This window comes from Muntiacus reevesi, chromosome 15 (genome assembly GCF_963930625.1).
Source record: "Muntiacus reevesi chromosome 15, mMunRee1.1, whole genome shotgun sequence".
Lineage (NCBI taxonomy): Eukaryota > Metazoa > Chordata > Mammalia > Artiodactyla > Cervidae > Muntiacus > Muntiacus reevesi.
Window position 1 is genome coordinate 4,655,931 of NC_089263.1, and position 22,218 is coordinate 4,678,148.

The 22,218-nt window shown below is 43.3% G+C and overlaps 1 protein-coding gene and 1 pseudogene across 2 annotated transcripts in view; one reads left to right on the forward strand and one right to left on the reverse strand.

Annotated features, from left to right (window-relative positions):
* LRRK1 (leucine rich repeat kinase 1) overlaps nt 1–22,218 on the reverse strand; it is a 132,208-nt gene that overhangs the window by 49,179 nt on the left and 60,811 nt on the right. The window lies entirely within an intron of this gene.
* Nucleotides 166–21,983, forward strand: LOC136147447 (phosphatidylinositide phosphatase SAC2-like; annotated as a pseudogene).

The following is a 22,218-nucleotide window of genomic DNA, read 5'->3' on the forward strand; positions in this document are numbered from 1 at the left end:
CACCTATATCCTCGAGGGCATCTCTGCAGACACAGCAACATGCTCTCCAGACTTAAGTGGGGGCACATGGGCTCTGCCTCACCCCTTAGAGGGCTGACCACAGGCAGGCAGGACACACAGCAGGAATGGCCCCTGCTCTGTGCAGAAGAGGCCACCCCAACTTGGATGACCCGCACCAGCCAGGAGAAGAAGGCGGAGACCCAAACCTGGGTCTTCTCCCTTCAGGTCACCTTTCCCCGTGATGAGGGTAAGAAGCATCTGCACGTGCTCACACCACCCGGGGTGCTTTGTGGATGCACCGCTTCCAGAGTGAGCCACAACACACAGGCAACGGCCAGGGCACATGCGAAAAAGAGGACTTTGACACACAACCTGCAACAACCCACCAGGACACTGATAACCCCCTCATCTAAACTGGAAGCAGGGACAAATCTAGGGAAGCGGTCACTTCTCAGACGAGTCCCGGACATTTGGGGCCAACTGTTACAGAAGTTACCCTGTAGCTTCCTGGACTGTTACTAGACGTTGCAGTGAGTCATGGGTGGGGCCTGGCATTTGGCATTTCCTGCAAGCTCCCAGGTGATGCCAGAGCTGCTGGTCTAAGGAATACACTGTGGGAAGGAAGAGATTGAATTTGACCTAGAGGTTGACTCATTCTATTTAAAGAAATAAAGTATAAATTATATAATCCTTCCTTTCAGGTGAGAAGGGTTCTCTAGCCCGAGGCTAAGACAACTGCTGTAACTAACTAGGGAAAGTCAAACATGCTCCCCTAACCAGTCACGAAGGACGCCCCCTTCTAAGTCACTGCCTCCAGCTTGCCCACCAACAGCCTCCAGACAGGGCATACCTGGCGGCTTGCCCTTGTCTGTGATAAAGCTTCTCCACTCCTCTGACAAAAGGTGAGCGACAGTGGCTGACTCGCTACCGAAAGCGCTGAACAAATCTCCTTTGCTTTTCTCATATGATTGGGTCAGAAAGGCCAGCAGCTTGCTGGCACATGGTGGTAAACGGGATCTGGTTAAGTGTTCATGAGCAGGGCTTTGCTCTTCTTGGTCATCCAAGAATGTGGGGCTCACTGAGGTTTCTGGGGAAAGGAAATCGGCTCTTTTGGCTAGTTTCTCTAAAGCAGCTGGAAATCCATATCAGAAAATTAGAGAACCAAGAATTAGTGCTTCACTGAAGGGAAAATGTTGCAACTGGGAAAGACACCAATAACGTGAGGTAAGTTTGCTTTCAAAATTGGCAGCATAGACTCCCTTAGCCGGTCACAAGGTGGCGTGTGCACCCCGTCTTCGTCTCCTTGGCTAACTTGCCAGGATTGGATAGGCTGTTCCTTCTCAAAGTTCTGGGTTTTGAACCAAGGAGATGGGGGCCCTGTCTCTGTCTGCCTGTCTTTCTCCATCCACCTCGATGAAGAGAGATGGTGGTATACTGGATTTCACGTCAAGAGAATGGAGTTTTAGTCTCAGTTTTACTTTAGACAAGTCAAGCTTGAACTGTAGGCCTGTTTTTATTGTCATTATTGTCTCCCCCCCATAATTTTTTATCTTGAAAAATTTCAAAACTGCAGAAAAGTTTAACCAGTTCAATGCATACCCATTCATACACATCTCATCTAGATTCACCAACTGTTAATATGTTGCCACATTTCTTTTTCTTCTTTTTCTCTACACACACACACACACACACACACACACACACAAACATACACTTTTCATTTTTTGCTGCGTCATCTGAAAGTAACCATGGCACTTCACACCAAAATTATCTCTGAAGAAATGAAATCAGTACCACATTATCAAATCCATACTCCATGTTCAAATATTCCAGAAATGTCTTTTATTACTATTCTGCATCTTAATCCAGGATCTCATCAAAAATCATACACTGCATTTAGTTGTCATGTCTCTTTACTTTTCTTGAATCTAGAAGAATCCTCACGCCTTTTGCTGTCCTTTTAAACTTTGGCATTGTAAGTTTTCAAGTCATTCTAGTTGTCTTGTAGACTATCCCATAATCTGAATTTTGTTTCCTAATGTTTAGATTCAGGTTAAGCATTTTTGGCAAAAATCTCAATGTTCATTCCTACTAACTGAACTCCACAAGAGGTCACCTGATGCCAGGCTATTTCACTAATGGTGATGCCAAGTCTGATCCCTTGGTTAAGGGATCTGTCCTTTGTAATGCCACATTTTGCGTGTGTGCGTGTGTGTGCATGCTCAGTCGTTTCCGACTCTTTGGGAGCCCATGGACTGTAGCCCACCAGGCTCCTCTGTCCATTGAATTTCCAAGCAAGAATACTGGAGTGGGTTGTCATTTCCTCCTCCAGGGGATCTTCCCGACCCAGGGATCAAACCCGAGTTTCTTGCATCTCTTCCACTGGAAGGCAGATTCTTTACCTCTGCGCCACAAAGTCACATTGTGCTCTTTGTGATTAACTAGCAATCTGAGGGGGTGATATTCTGAGACTAGTGAATGTTTTCTGTTCCTACATCAGTTCATCCCGTGGTTTCAGCATCCATTGTTGATTCAAGGTGTCCAGATCACAGTCTGACTCTCTCCACTCTGTATGGCCCTGTATGGCCATTCAGGTCACCTGAACTGATACGGCAGTCAAATGCAAAGTGAAAAGGGGACTGGGTTTGCTTTTAAATAACAGACCTTAGGTGTCGATTGAAAGTTTTAGAAATAAAATTCTGTAAGGGCCATCAAAAATAAATAAAACAACAGGCGCAACTCAGGTTGCTATGGTGACATGAACCAATTACGACACAAATCAATTAGACATCCTTGGGGAACCAGCTGAGACCTTGTGTCCCGACAATGGCAGTCTTCCTCCTGCATCTCTTCCTGTCAGCCTCTCTGATCCTGGAGCTGCAGCCTAGAACTGCATAAGGAGCAGGGACTCCGCCTCAGGGACACGAGTCCTGTGTTTGCTTAACTCACCCCATGTGAGACCTTGGACAAGCTGAGTGGGGGTGAGCACTTTTTCAGGCACTGTCAGGCTCAATTCCCTTTTCAGGAAACCACCATGGATTCCGTGCTGCGCTAAGTCAGCCCAAGGGTCGTCTCCATCTCCTCTGCCCCAGGAGGCAGTGTGGCCTTCCAGAAGCTGGACTGCATGCATCTCTAGTGCTAGGCCTTGTGTGACAACCTCTGAAGCTCAGCACTGTGCCTAGCATGCAGCAGACACTCAAGAAATGTTTGTGTGCTGAAAAGAGGCAAGCCACCAGGACCAACAATCCATCTACTATTGCCTCTAGCCGTATCCACCACTCTAATTACTCTCAAGGTCTGCTCAAACCCCACAGCTTCCCCCACTGCAGTCTGTCTGCAGAGAACATCTCAACTCCCGCCCTGGACAGCCCTGCACCTCCACAGTCTGCCCCAAACACTCCCCAAGTTTCTGGCACACTGCTTCTCCCAAGACTTCTGCCTACCCTCTCGGTTCCTTTTGGCAGATGGTTTGTGGGGTTAATAATTTGTTCTCAGTAGAAGGTAGAATAAACTGGGGAATGGGCCAACTCCTAGAACTGAGGATTCAGGACTAAAGGAAAACTTCCAACTAAAGCCCAGAAACTCAGTTCAGTTCAGTTGGTCAGTTATGTCCATCTCTTTGCAACCCCATGGACTGCAGCACGCCAGGCTTCCCTGTCCATCACCAACTCCTGGAGCTTACTCAAACTCATGTCCATTGAGTTCGTGATGTGATCCAACAGTCTCATCCTCTGTCATCCCCTTCTCCTCCCGCCTTCAATCTTTCCCAGCATCAGGGTGTTTTCCAATGAGTCAGTTCTTTGCATAAGGTGGCCAAAGTATTGGAGTTTCAGCTTTAGCATCAGTCCTTCCAAAGAATATTCAGCTCTGATTTCCTTTAGGATGGACTGGTTGAATCTCCTTGCTGTCCAAGGGACTCTTAAGAGTTCTCCAATACCACAGTTCAAAAATATAAATTCTTCAGTGCTCAGCTTTCTTTATAGTCCAACTCTCACATCCATACATGACTACTTGAAAAATCACAGCTTTGACTAGATGGACCTTTGTCAGCAAAGAATGTCTCTGCTTCTTATTATGCTGTCTAGGTTGGTTATAGCTTTTCTTACAAGGAGCAAGCATCTTTTAATTTCACAGTTGCAGTCACCATCTGCAGTGATTTTGGAGCCCCCAAAAATAAAGTACTCACAGTTTCCACTGTTTCCCCATCCATTTGCCATGAAGTGATGGGACCAGATGCCACAATCTTAGATTTCTGAATGTTGAGTTTTAAGTCAACTTTGTCACTCTCCTCTTTCACTTTCATCAAGAGGCTCTTTAGTTCTTCTTCACTTTCTGCCATAAGGGTGGTGTCATCTGCATATCTGAGGCTGTTGATATTTCTCCCAGCAATCTTGATTACAGCTTCTGCTTTATCCAGTCCAGCATTTCACATGATGTACTCGGCATATAAGTTAAATAAGCAGAGTGACAATATACAGCCTTGACGTACTCCTTTTCCTATTTGGAATCAGTCTGTTGTTCCATGTTCAGTTCTAACTGTTTGTTGCTTTCTGATCTGCATACAGACTTCTCAGGAGGCAGGTCAGGTGGTCTGGCTTTTGTTTTGGTGCAACCCTTATGGTTGAAGAATATAATCGTTTATGAAGCCTGAAATTGACAGTGCTTTTAGGCTTGCTTTAACCTAAAGAGCTGAGGGGCTGGCAACTGGGCCCTGAGTGGACACAGAGAAGGGTTCTCTGCTCCAGTGCTGGGAGGACATGCCCCTGCAATTTTGAGAACAGCCCCACCAAAGCAAGCTCCAATGCTGTCTTCTTCTTAGGTCTCCATGGAACCCACAAAGCAGAATCTGTGTCCCTTCTCATATTTTCATTTCACTGTCCCTTGAGGGGACAGGGGGGAACTCAATGACAGTAAGGCATGACACAAAAAAGGCAGTCAGTGCAATTAGTCTTTTCAGTCAAGATACAAGAGTTAAAATGGGGGAGAAATACATAGAATGTTCTAAAATGTATTCATGGATCCTTAGACTACACAGGAGCTTCCCTAGTGGCTCAGATGGTAAAGAATCCGCCTGCAATTTGGGAGACCTGAGTTCAATCCCTGGGTCAGGAAGATCCCCTGGAGAAGGAAATGGCAACCCACTCCAGTACCCTTGCCTGGAAAATCCCATGGATGAAGGAGCCTGGTAGGTTAGAGTCCATGGGGTCCCAAAGAATCAGACACGACTGAACGTCTTCACTTTCTTTCTTTGGGCTACATAGAACCTAAGACTTCCTTTTTGTGAGTAAGCACACTCCTGGGTGGTGGTTCTTTGTTGAAATAGACAGTAAGACAGGAACTACCTTCTGACTTCGAAGGAGTATTCAGAGCACCAGACAGCTGAAGAGTGCAAATCCAACGGGTGTGATTGGAGAGGAACAGACTCACTAAAAGTTCTGAAGAACAAGCAAAAAGAAACCTAAGAATGAAGGCACCCAGGGCAGCAGAGTCTGCTGCAGAATCTGAAGACAAATCCTAGGCCCCCCAAGGGACGTCAGTGACTGCAGAAGGGGGTCTGTGCATGGAGGCCAACAAGTTAGTGGTAAATTTCAAGCCTGCAAGTGTCTCTGGGAGCCCAGACTGTCAGAGGAGGCTCTGAGTGATGGGGAGTCAGCTGGACAGGAGATCAGCGTGCTGGAGACAGCAGCTCTGGCCCAGTCTCCCTGTGCAGGCGAGGGCCATGGCAAGCGAGGCCTGACTGCACCCCCAGCCATGGCCTGGAGAACCCTCCCTGCAAGGCTCCCGGATGTGTGCTCATGTCCGCGCACCTGGCAGGGATAGGCCCTCAGAAGGGAGAGGGTGGTGAAAGTGGAGGGAGGAGTAGGAGCCTGGGCTTTGGCTATCTGTCTGTGCATGAAAGACCACCACGGAGGGGGACTACGCCAAGAGCAGTGGAGTAACAGCCACGGCTGGTGTCATGGGAGGAGCTGTGTCCTGGCAAAAGATACCTGAAAATAAGCTTATTTGACTTTATTTGGAAACAGGGTCTTTATGGAGGTAATCAAGTTAAAATGAGGTCACTAAGGCGGGCCCTAGTGTGAATGGTGTCCTTATGGAAAGGGGAGGTGAGACACAGAGGTGGACACGTGCAGAGAAAAGACGAGAAGTCAGGGTGGGGGGATGGCGTGTGACTGGAGTGATGGGTCTACAAGCCAAGGAACACCCAGGACTGCCAGTAGCCACTGGATGCTATGAAGTGGCAGGCAAGGGTCTTCCGCTGGAGCTGTGCCAAGGAGCACAGGCCCTGTCAACACCCTGAGTCAGATGTGCAGCCTACAGAACTTGAGACAACACATTCCTGTTATTCTAAGCCAACTCGTGTTTGTTACTTTGTGACACTGGCACTGATACACATGGTAACAAATTAGTGACCATGGGAGAATCAAGACCTGAAAATCCGGAACATTCCACCAACAGAAGCCCACAGATTAAGAAAGGAAATGAAATAAGCAGATATTATCGAAAGTCACAGGGATGCCTCCTGAGATAAATAGATTAGAAACACAATAAAAATGTAGTGAAAGGACAGTGAAACCAGTTATTAATTTAGGGACAAGCCTAGGAGGACTCTATGATGAAAAAGGAGAATTTTGAAAATGACCTGAGGACAATAAGGGGGTAAGGAAAAGGAGAGGAAAAGAGAAAGGGGAGGATAGCCTTCCTTCTAAGCTCAGAAGAAAGATTAATTAAATGACTCAGTTATTACATTAAATGACTTAGTAAGAGAGAAAAAAAAATGAAATCAGTTCTGACAAAAGCCCTCCTGCTAAAAATATTGTAAATGTCAGAATCAGTGGTGGTTAGTTGCCAATATAATTTCAGACAAAGGGAAAAAAAGGGAAACATAACCAAGGAAGCCAGATCAATGCGAAATGTAAGCACAGAAATACTTATAAATAATCCTAAAGTCAACACAGAACAGTCTGTTGCCTCCTAGGGCACACTCAAACCTGAACCCTGTAGGAGAACCTTCTGGAAGTTGAGCTGTGATGGCATGATAATACCTTCCTGGTAACTCTTTGCAAGGCGTACACAGAACTTTTTCAAATGACCCTCACAGCTCAGGCACAATTTGCACATAAACAGCCACAGTGAGGCAATCTGTTTGAAGGTAAGAGAACCAGGATCACAGTTCACATTAGGAGCCTAATGTCTGTCTGGTCCCTTCCAATTGACACCATGTTCAGTCACATGGCCATGAAATAGCTGACACGATTTCAAAGGCATTAGGAGAGATAGTGAAGGTGCCTTAATGATGATGAAGCCCCCAAAACACACCATGCTAAATCTCTGGGTTCCAACCCAGGACAAATTCATAAAAAACAAACTCATGAAAATTTTAGAAAAATATTAGCAGAATATGATAGGTCTCATATGCAAAAAAATGAATGGAGAATTATAAAATTACACATTATAGTAAGAATGGAAGTAGGGGCCAGGAGAACAAACTCTGTTTTCAAGTCAGTATGAACCTGCACATACATTGATTGTATTCTGAGTAAGAAACAAAAGTAAATGGAAAAAAGGGAAAAGAAAAGCCTCCTGCATGAAGGCAAAGTAAAGGTAGAAATCAACGATGAAAGCAGAATTGAAAGGTATCCAATTATTTGGACACTAAAAATGCCCTTGCAAATAATGCTTGGTTAGGAGAGAAAACAGCTTCCCTCGTGGCTCAGCTGGTAAAGAATCTGCCTGCAAAGCAGGAGACCGGGGTTCCATTACTGGGTGAGGAAGACTGCCTGGAGAAGAGAATGGCAACCCATTCCAGTATTCTCACCTGGAGAATTCCATGGACAGAGGAGCCTGGCAGACTACAGTCCATGGGGTCACAAAGAGTTGGACACGACTGAGTGACTACCACACACACCACTCTTGACCATTTTGGAGCACTGATGAGTAGTGTTTGGGTGGGGTTGGTGAATAGCTTGGGCTTCCCAAAAGGCTCAGGGGGTAAAAAAAAAAACCTGCCTGCAATGCAGGAGATATGGGTTCAATTCTTGCGTAGGAAAGAATTCCACCTCCTGGAGGAGGGCACAGCAATACCACTCTAGTATTCTTATCTGAGAATCCCATGGACAGAGGAGACTGGAGGGCTACAGCCCATGGGATTGCAAAGAGCTGGACATGACTGAACAATGAACACCACCACCACCACAGGAGAGAAAAACCAATTTACAAGAGTAGAATATATTTTTAGACCAACAAAAGCAACACAAGTAATTGTAACAAAAACTCTGATAACAGTTACCAAAAGGAAAAAGTAAAGCATCACAAACTAGCCCTGCCCTGCTTGGAAATGAAAAGCTAAAAGAAAGTGGGGAAATGAAATCAGACTAAAAATATAACAACCAAAATGAAATAAAAACAAGGAAGTTGCTAAATAAAACCAATTTCAGAATAATTTGAAAATAATAAAATTGATAATGACTAAATGAAAAATAAAAATACCTTAATAATCTAAGAATAAAAATGACAACCCATCAACCACTGGAAAATGATGCTTAAGTTATGGGAGATGTCCTCAGCCAGAGCTAAACAACCAAATAATGATGTTGAAATGCAAGATTTACTTCCAAAATAAAAAGTTCTCAAAGTGACACAGTAAGAGAAAAAAGTGTATATGAGACAAACAAGGAAAATAAAGGATCACTCTCCAAAGGCTCCTAATTCAATATAGCTCTTTTTCAATCCAATCTTTCAAAGAACAAATTGTCTCTGTGTTACATGGTTCCTTAACAGAAGACTCCATTTTATGAGCAAAACCAATTACTCTGCAAGAGCCATTAAAATTCTAAGTCAACTCCATGTACACCCATGGATGCAAAAACTGTAACAAAATTTTCTCTAATGGAAATCAACAACTGAACTCAAAGGTTTCAGTTCTCCAATCAAGCAGGGTCTATACCAAGAAAAGAGCAGAGTGCTAACTTCTGGAAAACCATCAAGCACATTTTGTTAAAGAAAAGTGGTCCTCTTTGAATCATCTAAATGCCAAAACATATTAAAATTTATCAGTTTTTCTTCACTAAAATTCTTAAAAATAGGTACACAAGATCTGCTTTTAAATCAACATTGTGCTTTTTTCCCTGTAGTATTTCAGTCATTCCTTTATAAAAATAGGAAATTTACCAAAAAATCTTCCTTCCAACTTAAGAATTTTGCCAATAGCAATTTGAGAGAAAGAAAAAAACAAGAAATAAAAATACTATCTCTGCAATTACTACCCTATTCAAGTTACTGTTTGAGAGAACTGTCTCCTCAATTTTTAAGTAAAGACAACAATTTCTACCTCATAGATTTGTACAGATGATTAAAGTAGAATGTTTTGCAAAGTACTTTGTCAGCCATAAAGTCCTATGTAAACAGAAGGCTACTACATGTGTAAAAATTTATGCACCCATCTATTCACTTGTTCATCCATGCATCCATCCAGGGAGCCCACCCATCCATCCATCCACCCACCTATGTTCCATCCATCCATCTAAGCAACCATCTACTCACCCTGTTCCAGGTCCTACACTGAGCGGCAAATACAGAGTGAGCAAAACAGGACAAATTCTTGCTTTGGAGAAGCTTCCAGTTAAAGGGGGGAATTGACATTAAACAAGAATATCACCCGAACGGACAACCCCAAACTTTAAGTGCTATGAATAAAAGGGCAGGGAGCCCTCAGAGATGGACGAGGATGTGACCCGGCCTGTGGGCTAGGGGAGCCCTTCCCGGGCCTGGGGCTGAGGCGTGGCGAGCTGGTGGGGTGGCGCGGTGCTGAGCGCGGGCAGGCTGCCCGCTGTCCCTGCTGGGCAGTTCTTGCCTTTGGGTAAAGTACGAGCGGTGCAGTTCCCCGGCTGCTGGGTAGCGGGGGTTTTCTCCTAGTTTCTTATACATAGCCGTGCTTTGAGCAGTGCAGTTGTGGCAATTACTTTTTTTTCCTTTTGAGTTATGTCCTAGAGGTATCTTTCAGAAAGGAAATACCAAATTCAGAGCTGTTCTCTGGGAGAAAAGCGCTTTATAGCTTTTGTCACATGATGCCAATTATTTTCCACACATATGGAACCAATTTATACTGCCAGCAGCAAGGCTTTGGTGTCCCTTTCTCTTTGACGCTGCCAAGTGTCTTACTCAGCATTTATATTTATTTTTGTGAATTTAACAGGTATGTGACAGCATTTTCAAGTTATTTTAATTTTTTTTTATTTCTGTAGTTTCCAATAACGTTGTATGTTTCCATGCCATGATTTACTGTCTGTGTTTTCTCTTATGTAAATTAACCATTCATTTCTCTGAACTTCTTACCCAAGGCCATTTGTAAGCAATATGGCCATGGCTCTGGCTTGGGCACTGAAGAGTGCCAAGCATCTAGTAGGTGATCTATAAACACTGACTGAATTAAACTCAGTTATCAACTGACATGTACTTGCATCTATTACTTTTTTTGGATTTCAGTTTCTGTCAGTTTTTTCTCAAGTTATCTTCTAATGTTTTTCTTTTTAATATTTCTTTAAAAATTATATTTTACTATGTTAGTATACTATAGTAAAGCTATATTTTACTGTATTACTACCTTTTACTATAATTAATTTTAATATATATCATTTAGCTTATTTGTGACTATACATCTTGATATACCTTTAAAGTTTTGAAATGCAATCATTTTCTTTTATAACTGGAATAAATGTGCTTTTAAAATATATTTAATGAGTTTCAAATGCTTAACTTTTACCTGTCTGGGATTAATTTGCATAATTATGAATGTACTTGTCTATGGTCACCTGATGCGAAGAGACGACTCATTGGGAAAGTCCCTGATGCTGAGAAAGGTTGAAAGCAGGAGGAGATGGGGGCAACAGAGGATGATGAGATGGTTGGATGGCATCACCAATTCAATGGACATGAGTTTGAGCAAACTCTGGGAGACAGTGAAGGACAGGGAAGCCTGGCAGGCTGCAGTCCGTGGGGTTGCAAAGAGTGGGACATGACTTTGGGACTGCACAACAATGCTGATATCCAATAGTTTCAATGACATTTGATAATGTTTCCTTTTCTTCTCTTATCCTTTCCTTATTGTGTTTTCTATTTTGTCACACATTCCAAAGAATAGTATTTCTGTATCTCTGTGAAGCATTTGCTCCATTGTAAATTAAATGCAAGTGGTTTGTATAACTGCTGCTTTGTATTATGTTTGATGATCTAATGGGACGCCCAGCATGAACATCTGCCTGGAAGGTTATACGGTTCCCTGGCTCACCTGTTCTCCTGTGTTACCCTCACTGTCTGTTCTTCAGTTCTAGGAAGCACTCACCGTGTGGACGGCATCACAGTGGCAAGTTTATTCCATAGGGAAAGCATGTGAACAGGGCATGAGGGTGGAGAAAGTTGTGGCATCCGGAAACTAGGTAAAACAGACACATGCAGGATCATCGGCTGAATTTCAGGGCCACGGAAAAGCGGAGCTGATGACAGAGGCCATGACCGTTCTGAGTTTGATCTCATATTTAGCAACTCTCACAGGGCAGGTGAGTGCTCCTCTCACACAAGCCAGCGGTGAGGAGGCAGAACCGCGCGCAATCAGGCTGCCCCCCACCCCCGCGCTGCGGCGCACCTATTGGCCAGCCACACCGCCGGCCTGAGGAGGCTGCGAGGAGCAGAAAAGGTGCAAGGTGCAGATGCCGAGATGTCCTGGAGAGCTCACAGTTCTCGGGCAAGACCCTGATACCAAACCCCAGGCCTAATTGGGGCAGGGAAGCTCCCCAGAAGCCCTACCTCCCCCAGCGCCAGCGGCCCTTGGTCAGCTGCTCACGATGGCCTGAGCAGAGCTGAGCAGCTGGCCCTGCTGCGGGGGTGCCCCTCCGAGCACCCACGTGTGCGTCCTTGGACCCTCCAGGCCACCCTGATGCCTGAGAAGGGCGGCCTCAGCTCCCAAATGCAGCCAGGCTCTTTGTGATCGGGCACAGACACCAGCATCTAGATGGCCAGTCACCAGAAATATGCAGGGTGCATCATAAGCCAGAGCTGATCCAAAGTGTCAGCAGTAATAATGACAGTGTAGTAGGTGTAATGAATGATCTTCTCTAGGTTCACTATCAGATCTGTCATCATTAGAGACTTCTAAAGAAAATTAGTAAGTTCCCAATTGGGTAGTTTCAAAAATTTCAGTTCTAATTCACTTACTCCAGTACTCAGACCAGCTCAGCAATCCCTCCAGCCCAGCCTTCTCACTGCTGAATGGGACAAATACAGTGCCAAGTCCAGGCCCCGCCTTAGCCTCCCGGCATCTGTTTCTTTCTGGCCATGCCAACACCAAAGTGTTATTTCTCATGGCAACAAAGCAAACACTGACAGGATGGTCACCACAAACGCAGGCCAGCTCATTAAACATCCAGGCAAGGGTTTGGGTGACTTTCCAGAGGGGCACTCGGGAGCCAGAGCTAGGAATGATTTTGGTCAGGTCTGACTTGGCTTCGCTTTCGCTCTTTGAAAAATGCATCCAGACCATGTGATGCAGGCTCTCAGACTTTCCTTTCCAAACACCATCAAAACCTAACTGCCCGCTGACAGTGGAAAATCAACCGGGGCTTCTCAGCTGTTCCCGGTTGCCGGCAGAGACAGATTGTGGCAGCCTGAGAGCTAGGCTGGGCCTGACACAGAGGCGTGGGGAACCTCAACCAGCCCTGGCTTCCACAGAGGCAGCAATTTCATTAAAAAGTACCAACTGGCTGGTGGGGAAGGCAGAGCACAAAAACAGAAGGAAACAAGATGACTGCCTTAGCAAGGTCGCCGCCATGGAAGACAGTTTTCAGGCTGAGTACACACGGCAGCCAAGTACCCTTTTGATGCCGGCCTTAGTCCAATATTCTAAACCCCAAATGCCAGTTCAATCCCCCCGCACACCTGGGAAGGTCAGGGCGCATACCTCTGGTTCCTGAGTCATCGTTCCCGATGCTGGACCGCCCTGCACTAAACCCCTCTCTTCTGCTGGCAGAACAGAAGGAAAGTGCTGTCACAGGTCAGCGATCCGAGCAGCCAAACGCACCTAATGCAAGGTGCTTGAGTGTGAAATTCACTTGAATTAAAAAAAAAAAAAAAAAAAAAACACCACCCACTTTGGGGAAGCCCAAAGAGTCCTTATGACTCAGGCTGTACTGCAATTTCATTTTCTCTTCTGATTCTACCCAAGAGAGCCAAGGAGAAGAAAAGCAACTGTGCCTTGTCGTTGCGTTCTCATTTACAGAATGCAATAATCACGTGCACGCTCTATCCCTACCCTGGCAAATTAGCAGGAATTACCAGTTGAAAAGATCACAGACACAGATCTCAACCATTTCTGCTTTTAACCTTAAACCAAAAAAATGAAAGTCATGAGGTACATATTAGAATCACTTGGGAAGTTTCTAAAAAACTACTGATTCAGGTCCCATCCTACAGATTTGGATTTAGATAGTGTACAATGTGGCCTGCACATTGTGATTTTTAAAAGCCACCGGGGACTCCAATTACAGAAAAGTGCAGGAACCACTGATCTACATGAAAGACCTGAGGGGTACACTGCAGGGATTATGAAATGAGAAAATCCCCACATTACAAAGATTCAGGTTCTGGTCTCAGCATCACTGTTTAATATTTTCTGTTCTCAGACAAGTAACAGAGTATCTCTAAACCTCAATATTTTCATCTGCTAAACAAATTCTACTTCTTGCAGTTCTTACTGACCTGTTATATGGTTCAAACATGATAAGAAAGTGCTGGGAAAAACACTTAACACTATACACATGTAAGGGTTAGATGATCATTACTTCCTTTTGCAACATGAAGCTGATGTTTAATGTTTATTGAGACTTATTATGTGCCAGGCCTTGGGCTAAGTGCACAGCTGGCTTCCAAGGTAGATACTGTAACTACCTCTTTTATAACTGAGACCAGCCAAGGTACAGAGAGGTAAGAAGGTGTGGAAAAGAGAATATCAGTGCTCTCTAGAAACTCACAAACCAGAAATGATTAGAAAAAGGTAAAAAGGAACCTCCCTGGTGGTCCAGTAGCTAAGACTCTGAGCTCCCAGTGCAGAGGACCTGGGTTTGGTTCTTGGTCAGGGAACTAGATCCCACATGCCACAAATAAGGACCAAAGATCTCGTGTGTCACAACTAAGACCCTAAGCAGCCAAATAAATAAGTAAATAAATACTAAGAAAAGAACAAGGTAAAAAGGAAATGCTGCTGTTCAGTTGCTGAGTCATGACTGACTCCCTGTGACCCCACGCTCTGCAGCATGCCGGGCTCCTGTGTCCTCCACTGTCTCCCTGTTTGCTAAAATTCATGTCCAGTGAGTTGGTGATGCTGTCTAACCATTTTATCCTCTGCCACACCCTTCTCCTCCTGCCCTCAACCTTTCCCAGCATCAGGGTCTTTTCCAGTGAGTTGGCTCTTCGTATCAGGGGGCCAAAGTATTGGAGTTTCAGCTTCAGCATCAGTCCTTCCAACGAATATTCAGAGTTGATTTCCTTTAGGTCTGACTGGTTTGACTTCCTTGTAGTCAAAGGGATTCTCAAGAATCTTCTCCAGCGCCACAATTTGAAAGCATCAATTATTTGGCACTCAGCCTTCCTTATGGTCCAACTTTCACATCTGTACATGACTACTGGAAAAACCATAGCTTTGACTATATGGACTTTTGTAAGCAAAGTGATGTCTCTACTTTTTCTTTCTTTCTTTCTCTCTCTCTCTCTCTCTCTCTCTCTATATATATATATATATATATACATACATACATACATACATATATACACATATATACATATATATGTGTGTGTGTGTATATATATTATTGACATATAGTTGACTTATTTAACTTATATGCAGAGTACATCACACGAAATGCCAGGATGCATGAAGCTCAAGCTAGAGTCAAGATTGCTGGAGGAAATATCAATAACCTCAGATATGCAGATGAAAGTGAAGTGAAAGTGAAAGTCACTCAGTCATGTCTGGCTGTGACCCCATGGACTATACAGTCCATGGAATTCTCCAGGCCAGAATACTAGAGTGGGTAGCCTTTCCCTTCTCCAGGGGATCTTCCCAACTCAGGGATCAAACCCAGGTCTCTTGCATTACAGGCAGATTCTTTACCAGCTGAACCACCAGGGAAGCCCAAGAATACTGGAGTAGGTAGCCTATCCCTTCTCCAGCAGATCTTCCTGACCCAGGAGTTGAACCAGGGTCTCCTGCATTGTAGGCGGATTCTTTACCAACTAAGCTTCAGGGACGCCCTAACGGCAGAAAGTGAAGAGGAACTAAAGAGCCTCTTGATGAAGGTGAAAGAGGAGAGTGAAAAAGCTGGCTTAGAACTCAACATTAAAAAAACTAAGATCATGGCATCTGGTTCCATCGCTTTATGGTAAATAGATAGGGAAAAAATGAAAACAATGACAGATTTTATTTTCTTGGTCTCCAAAATCATTGTGGACATTTGATTGCAGCCATGAAATTAAAAGACCCTTGCTCCTTAGAAGTAAAGTTATGAAGAACTTATCGTATTAAAAAGCAGAGATATCACTTTGTTGACAAACGTCCATATGGTCAAAGCTAGTCGTGTATGGATGTGAGAGTTGGACCATAAAGAAAGCTGAGTGCAGAAGAATTGATGCTTTTGAATTGTGGTGCTGGAGAAGACTCCTGAGAGTCCCGTGGACATTGAGGAGATCAAACTCATCAATCCTAAAGGAAATCAATCCTGAATATTCATTGGAAGGACTGATCCTGAAGCTGAAGCTCCAACACTTTGGCCACCTGATAGGAAGAGCTGACTGTGGGAAAGACTGAAGGCAGAGGAGAAGGGGACAACAGAGGATGAGATGGTTGGATGGCCTCATTGACTCACTGGACATAGGTTTGAGCACCCTCTGGCAGATAGTGGGGGACAGGGAGGTCTGGCATACTGCAATCTCTGGGGTTGCACAGTCGTATATGACTGATTGAACAACAACAACAAAATAGTTGACTTATAATGTTTCAGGTACACAGCAAGATGATTCATTTATACATATACATATACATTATTTTTTAGAATATTTTCCATTATAGGTTATTACAAGATACTAAGTATAGTTCCCTGTGCTATACAGTAAACCTTTGTTGCTTGTTCTATATCTATTTTAACTTAGAAATCTAGCATTTTAGTCATATTAAGGCAAACAAGTGGAATCAAAATGTTATAAATTTTTCAGTTAGGCAAAAATTCATGTTTCCTAAAATATGTATATTATACATACAATTTATATATATGTATACAAAAGTTTTTATGCAATGCTTAATAAAGGCTTGAGAAAGAACATAAGAAAAGATGGAGAAATGGGAAAACATAAACTAAATGAAATGGGAGCACTGAATATGAAATAGAAAAAGTGAAACAAACTGGATAAAAGATCATCATAGTCCAGTTGTTTTTAAACATGGCTCCTCATTTGAAACATCTCTGGCACTTTGGAGGAAAAAAGCAATACCTGGGCCTTTGTATTTTTCAAAAAATTCCAAGAAAATTCTGATATGAATCTGGATTTTAAAAAGAGATTACAGGTTTTTCTATTAAATGGTAATTTTGGTGATACAGAATTCTACTACTTCTCTGTTGACCAATTGTGATACAATGGTATTTAATGAATAATAGTTACATAATCACAATAGTAAAAGATGCTTATCACTTTCACAATCAATAGCCAGACAAAAGTAAAAGATAATTATAACTGCAAGCCATAATGGGAACATGACTAACCTAACAATATAAAGTAACCACACACAATTTGAGAGGAAGTGCATACGTGCACGTTTTCATCCGCTCAGCCAGTCTATGTCTTTTGGTTGGTGCATTTAATCCACTTACATTTAAGGTAATTATCAATATGAAAGATCCTATCACCATTTTCTTAATTGTTCTGGGTTTATTTTCTGTAGGTCTTTTCCCTCTCCTGTGCTTTCTGCCTAGGGAAGTTCTTTTAGCATTTGTTGTAAAGTTGTTGTGGTGTTGCTGAATTCTCTTAAATTTTGCTTGTCTGTAGAACTTTAGATTTCTCCATCAAATCTGAAGGAGAGTCTTCCTGGGTAGTCTTTCTTGGTTGCAGGTTCTTCCCTTTCATCACTTTAAATATATTGTGCCATTCCCTTCTGGCTTTTTTCTGTTGGGAAATCAACTGATAACCTAATGGGAGTTCCCTTGTATGCTATTTATCATTTTCCCTTTGTTGCTTTTAATATTTTATGTTCATCTTTAATTTTTGTTAGTTTGATTACCACGTTTCTCAGTATGTTCCTCCTTGGGTTTATCTTTCCTGGGACTCTGTGCTTCCTGGACTTGGCTGACTATTTCCTTTCCCATGTTCAGGAAGTTTTCAGCTATTAGTGCACAATAGTCCTTGTTATCGCAAAGAGTCAGACACGACTTAGCTACTAACACGCTTTCACAGAGGTCTGTTAGGCTGTCTTCGTTTTCTTTCATTCTTTTTCCTATATTCTGTTCTATGGCAGTGATTTCCACCATTCTGTCCGCCAGGTCACTTAACTGTTCTTCTGCCTCAGTTATTCTGCTATTGATTCCTTCTAGCTCATCTCCATTTGTTTGCTCTTTAGCTCTTCTAGATCTTTGGTAAACACTTCTTGCATCTTCTTCATTCTGTTTCTGAGATCTGGATAACCTTCACTATCATTATTCTGAATTCTTTGTCTGAAAGGCTGCATATCTCCACTTCAGTTAGTTGCTTTTATTGGGGGGGGGGGTTATATTGTCCCTTCATCTGGGACATACATAATTCTATGCTATTTCATCCTGATTAATTTTCTGTAATGTGGTTTTTGTTCTAGCTGTGGAACTGTGGTTCTTCTTGTTTCTTCTGTGTGCCCTCTGGTAGATGAAGCTAAGAGGCTTCTGTAGGCTTCTTGATGGGAGGGACAGGGTGAGAAAAACTAGGTCTTGCTCTGGTGGGCAGGGCCTTGCACAGTAAAGTTTTAACCCAATTATCTGCTGATGGATGGGGTTGACCATCATCCCTGTTAGTTGTTTGGCCTGGTGAACCAGCCCTGGGGTCTACAAACTCTATGGCAGAGTTAATAGGGACCTCCAAGAGGATTTACTTCAAGGGGGACCTTCCAGGACTGCTGCTGCAGTGCCCTTGTCCCTGTGGTGAACCCCTCCTGACCTAGGAGACATCCCACCCCAGCAGGTAGTTTTAGTCCTGCCTCCTGTATGGGTCATTTCTCCTTTCTTCTGGATCTGGGTGCACGCACGATTTTATTTTGCCCTCTAAGACTGGAGTCTGTGTTTCCCCCAGTTCTATGGAAATCCTGCAGTCAAGTCCCACTGGCCTTCAAAGTCATACTCCCTAGGGATTCCCAATCCCTTTATTGGATCCCCAGGCTGGGAAGCCTGACACGGGGCTTAGAACCTTTACAGCAGTGGGAGAACTTTGGTGTTATTGTTCTCCAGTTTGTGGATCACCCATTCAGCGGGTATGGGGTTTGATTTTAACATGTTTGTGCCCCTTCTACCATCTTGGTGTGGCTTCTTCTTTGTCTTTGGACATGGGATATCTTTTTTTTGGTGAGTTCCAGTGTCCTCCTGTTGATGGTTGTTCAAAAGGTGGTTGCAATTTTGGTGCTCTTACAGGAGGAGATGAGCGCACATTCTTCTACTCTACCATCTTGAACCAGAACTGATGTCTCTGCTTTTTGATACACTGTCTAGAGTTGCCATAGCTTTCCTTCAAAGGAGCAAGCATCTTTTAATTTCATGGCTGCAGTCAATGTCCACAGTGATTTTTGAGCCCAAGAAAATAAAATCTGTCACTGTTTCCACTTTTTCCTCTTCCATTTGCCATGAAGTGATGGGACTGGATGCCATGATCTTCGGTTTTTGAATGCTGGATTTCAAGCCAGCTTTTTCACTCTCTCACCTTCAATAAGAGGTTCTTTAGTTTCTCTTCACTTTCTGCCATTAGAGCGGTATCATCTGCATATCTGAGGTTACTGATATTTCCTCCGGCAGTCTTGATTGTAGCTTGAACTTCATCCAGTCCAGCATTTCACATGATGTACTCTGTATATGTTAAATAATCAGAGTGACAATATACAGCCTTGTCATACTCCTTTCCCAATTTGGAACCAGTCCATTGTTCCATGTCCGGTTCTAACTATAGCTTCATGACCTGCATACAGATTTCTCAGGGGGCAGATAAGGTGGTCTAGTACTCCTATCTCTTCAAGAGTTTTCCACAGTTTGCTGTGAGTCACATAGTCAAGGACTTTAGCGAAATAGAAAAGAAATAGAAATGTATGTAATCAAAAAGGAGCTTCCCAGGTGGTGCTAGTGGTAAAGAACCCACCTGTCTATGCAGGAGATGTAAGAGACAAGGGTTCAACCCCTGAGTCAGGAAGATACCCTGGAGAAGGGCATGGCAACTCACTCCAGTATTCTTGCCTGGAGAATTCCATGGACAAAGGAGCCAGGCAGGCTATAGTCCATAGGTTTACAAAGAGTCAGATATGATTGAAGGGACTTAGCACGCATGCATAATCCCAAAGATGGAAGGCATAAACCAATATGAAAGGTCCTACAAAAATGTGAATTAGGTGTGTTCCTCTTTCAAAAGACATACTCTCAGTTGGGATTAAAAACTCAGTGCTGTTTACAAGAAATACACCAAAGACAAAGACAAAACTGAAAATACAGGCAGTCGCTACAGGCACTGGGTTTGGTGCAGACAGCTCTGACTGCAGTAACTCGCTGACAGAGCAGGCAGCACTGACCAGAGGGACACGCCTCTGGGCTCCTCCCCGCCCGGCCTCAGGGCCGCGGGCCGAGCCTGAGGTGGCAGCCTGGTGGTGACTTTCAAGATCTTTCTCCTTTGTGCAGGTTAAAGTTCCCGTAAGGCTGTATTTGTCCTGTAAATCACTGCTTTTTAAAGCCTCCTGTCTATGTCACCTGATGACCCTTGCAGGGGCAGGGCTGGGTGAGGGGCTGGAGGTGTTGTGGAAGGAAGGCTGTCTGACTGCAGCCCTTCCTTCAGGCGTGGGGGTGGGGAAGCACCCAAAGAGCTTTCCTTTCTTTTCTTGTCTGCATTTAAAAAAAAGTCTGGGTTTTTTTGTTGTTGTTGTTTCTGTTTTTTTCTGTTTAAGTGGGGTGGAGGGTGGTTGGTGGAGAGGAAAATTAAGTATTTACTGAAGCTTATACTTTGGTAAAAATGTGGGTGGGGGAAGGGCAGACATTTTTCTCAACTGCCTGTTACATGCTAAGTGCTTTTCCTTCTGGACTTGCTGCTTTTGACTGAGATCATGTTTGACAGATGTAAACATTAGTGTCAAAATAGAAGCTAGGATGAAATAACACTAATTAGTAGGTGTAGAATTTATTTCATATTACGTGTCCTGAGATAATTTTTATGACTTGGCTCAAGAGACAGTTTTAAGAGCACATCCTCATTGATGCTACGTTACTGCTTTCTAACTCTGTCTACTTCGTGACCTGTTATGATGATGAAAGTTGACAAAGTAAACCAGTATCAACAACTAAGTCTGGTAGATCTGGGAAAAATAGAAATAGGTCCTGAACCCACTCTTTGGTTAGCCAAAGTTGTCCTGCATGAGATGCCACTGAAGATATATAGAAGCCAGTGGCTGTTACCCCACTCTGAGAGCTGTAATGCACGACCCAGAACAGGATGGAAAAGATGCCCTTCAGTGCATTGCAGAGATGCTGCAGATCACCAAGCAAGCCATGAGGTTAGATGCACCTACAACAGAGAGAACTCGAGAGAAAAATCAGTAAACCTCACAAAGACATCACTGGCATCAGTTCTCAAAACTAAGGCTCTTTGGCCCAGGTGAAAAGTTTTTAATGAGTAAATTTTCATCTCTAAATAAAAAAGTGATACAGACCAAATTCACTGTAAATATTGGCAATCCATGAAAGTTCATAAACTTTATAAACTCTGAAATGAAAGTTAACTTTCTAAAACCAAACTTAAAAGTAAATCTTTGGAAATCAGATAGTAGTCTTGAAACCACAGAAAACGCCAAGTGTGATGGATAATAAAGCCCAGGCAGAGTCAGATGGAGAAATGTCTTCAGATAATGACTCATACCACCCTGATGAATTCCATACAAATTCTAAGTCTGATGAAGACAGGCAGCTAGCTAACTCTTCAGAGAGTGTAGGGACAGTAGACTATTTCTTCCTAATGGTGGTATTATTGCTTCAGTACCTCAATTAGGCAGAAGATCTTAGTTTACTAGAAACACTGACATAAGCATTCATGTTCCTTCAGAGGTTACTATCGCTCATGAACATGGGCTTGGAAAAGGCCATGAGTCTTCTTTGAAGAAAGGTCCTTCTGCTGACATCATATACACATTGACTGGCTTTGCCAAGCCTGTGGATATTTGCTGTCACAGATTTGTTCAAGATGTACAAAACAAAATGATCAAGCTATCAGAAACCAGATCTGTTTCTCAGCAGGATAGGAAGAAAGGAAATCAAATGACTAATCAAGTTTCTCATGAAGAAATTTAATCAAATCAATGGAAACAGATACCGTCTCCACCATCTCAATTAGATGTGTCTTTTTCTGCAACAGGGCCACAGTTTGTGTCAGTTGAACTAGGGCAGCCAGTTGTATCTCAAAAGACCACCAGCTCCAAATCCAGCATGCTTGAACTTGAGACAGGGCTTCATGTAACTCTTTCTCCTTCAGAGAGCTGTAGCAATTGAGCAGTCTCTCCCTTTGCAAAGGTTTGAAGTTTCACAGAACAGGTTGCTAACATTACCCAAGCTGGATTAACTCAGGGGATAAAGTTTGCAGTGGCAAATGTTCAGAAGAGCCCTGCAGAACCTGAAGTAGTTAAGGAAGTCCAACAAAATGAACTTAAAAATATATTTACACAACGCCAGACACGAGTAACTCAGATTTAGTTTTTAGCTGCACAGAATCCTGTGGTTTTCATTTAATCCCCAGAAAAGGAGGTGTCACATAACCTGTACTGTCTTTGAATTTAAGTATCACAAATTCTAATTATGTTTATTTGGAAAGGTTCTAAAAGGAGACTAAACCTGAGAAGATTTCCAAATTATAGAGCCAGGACAATGGAAGTGCAGCATCCTAGGATGCGCAGACTTAAGTAGCTTATACATTGTAGGGTGGTTTGTC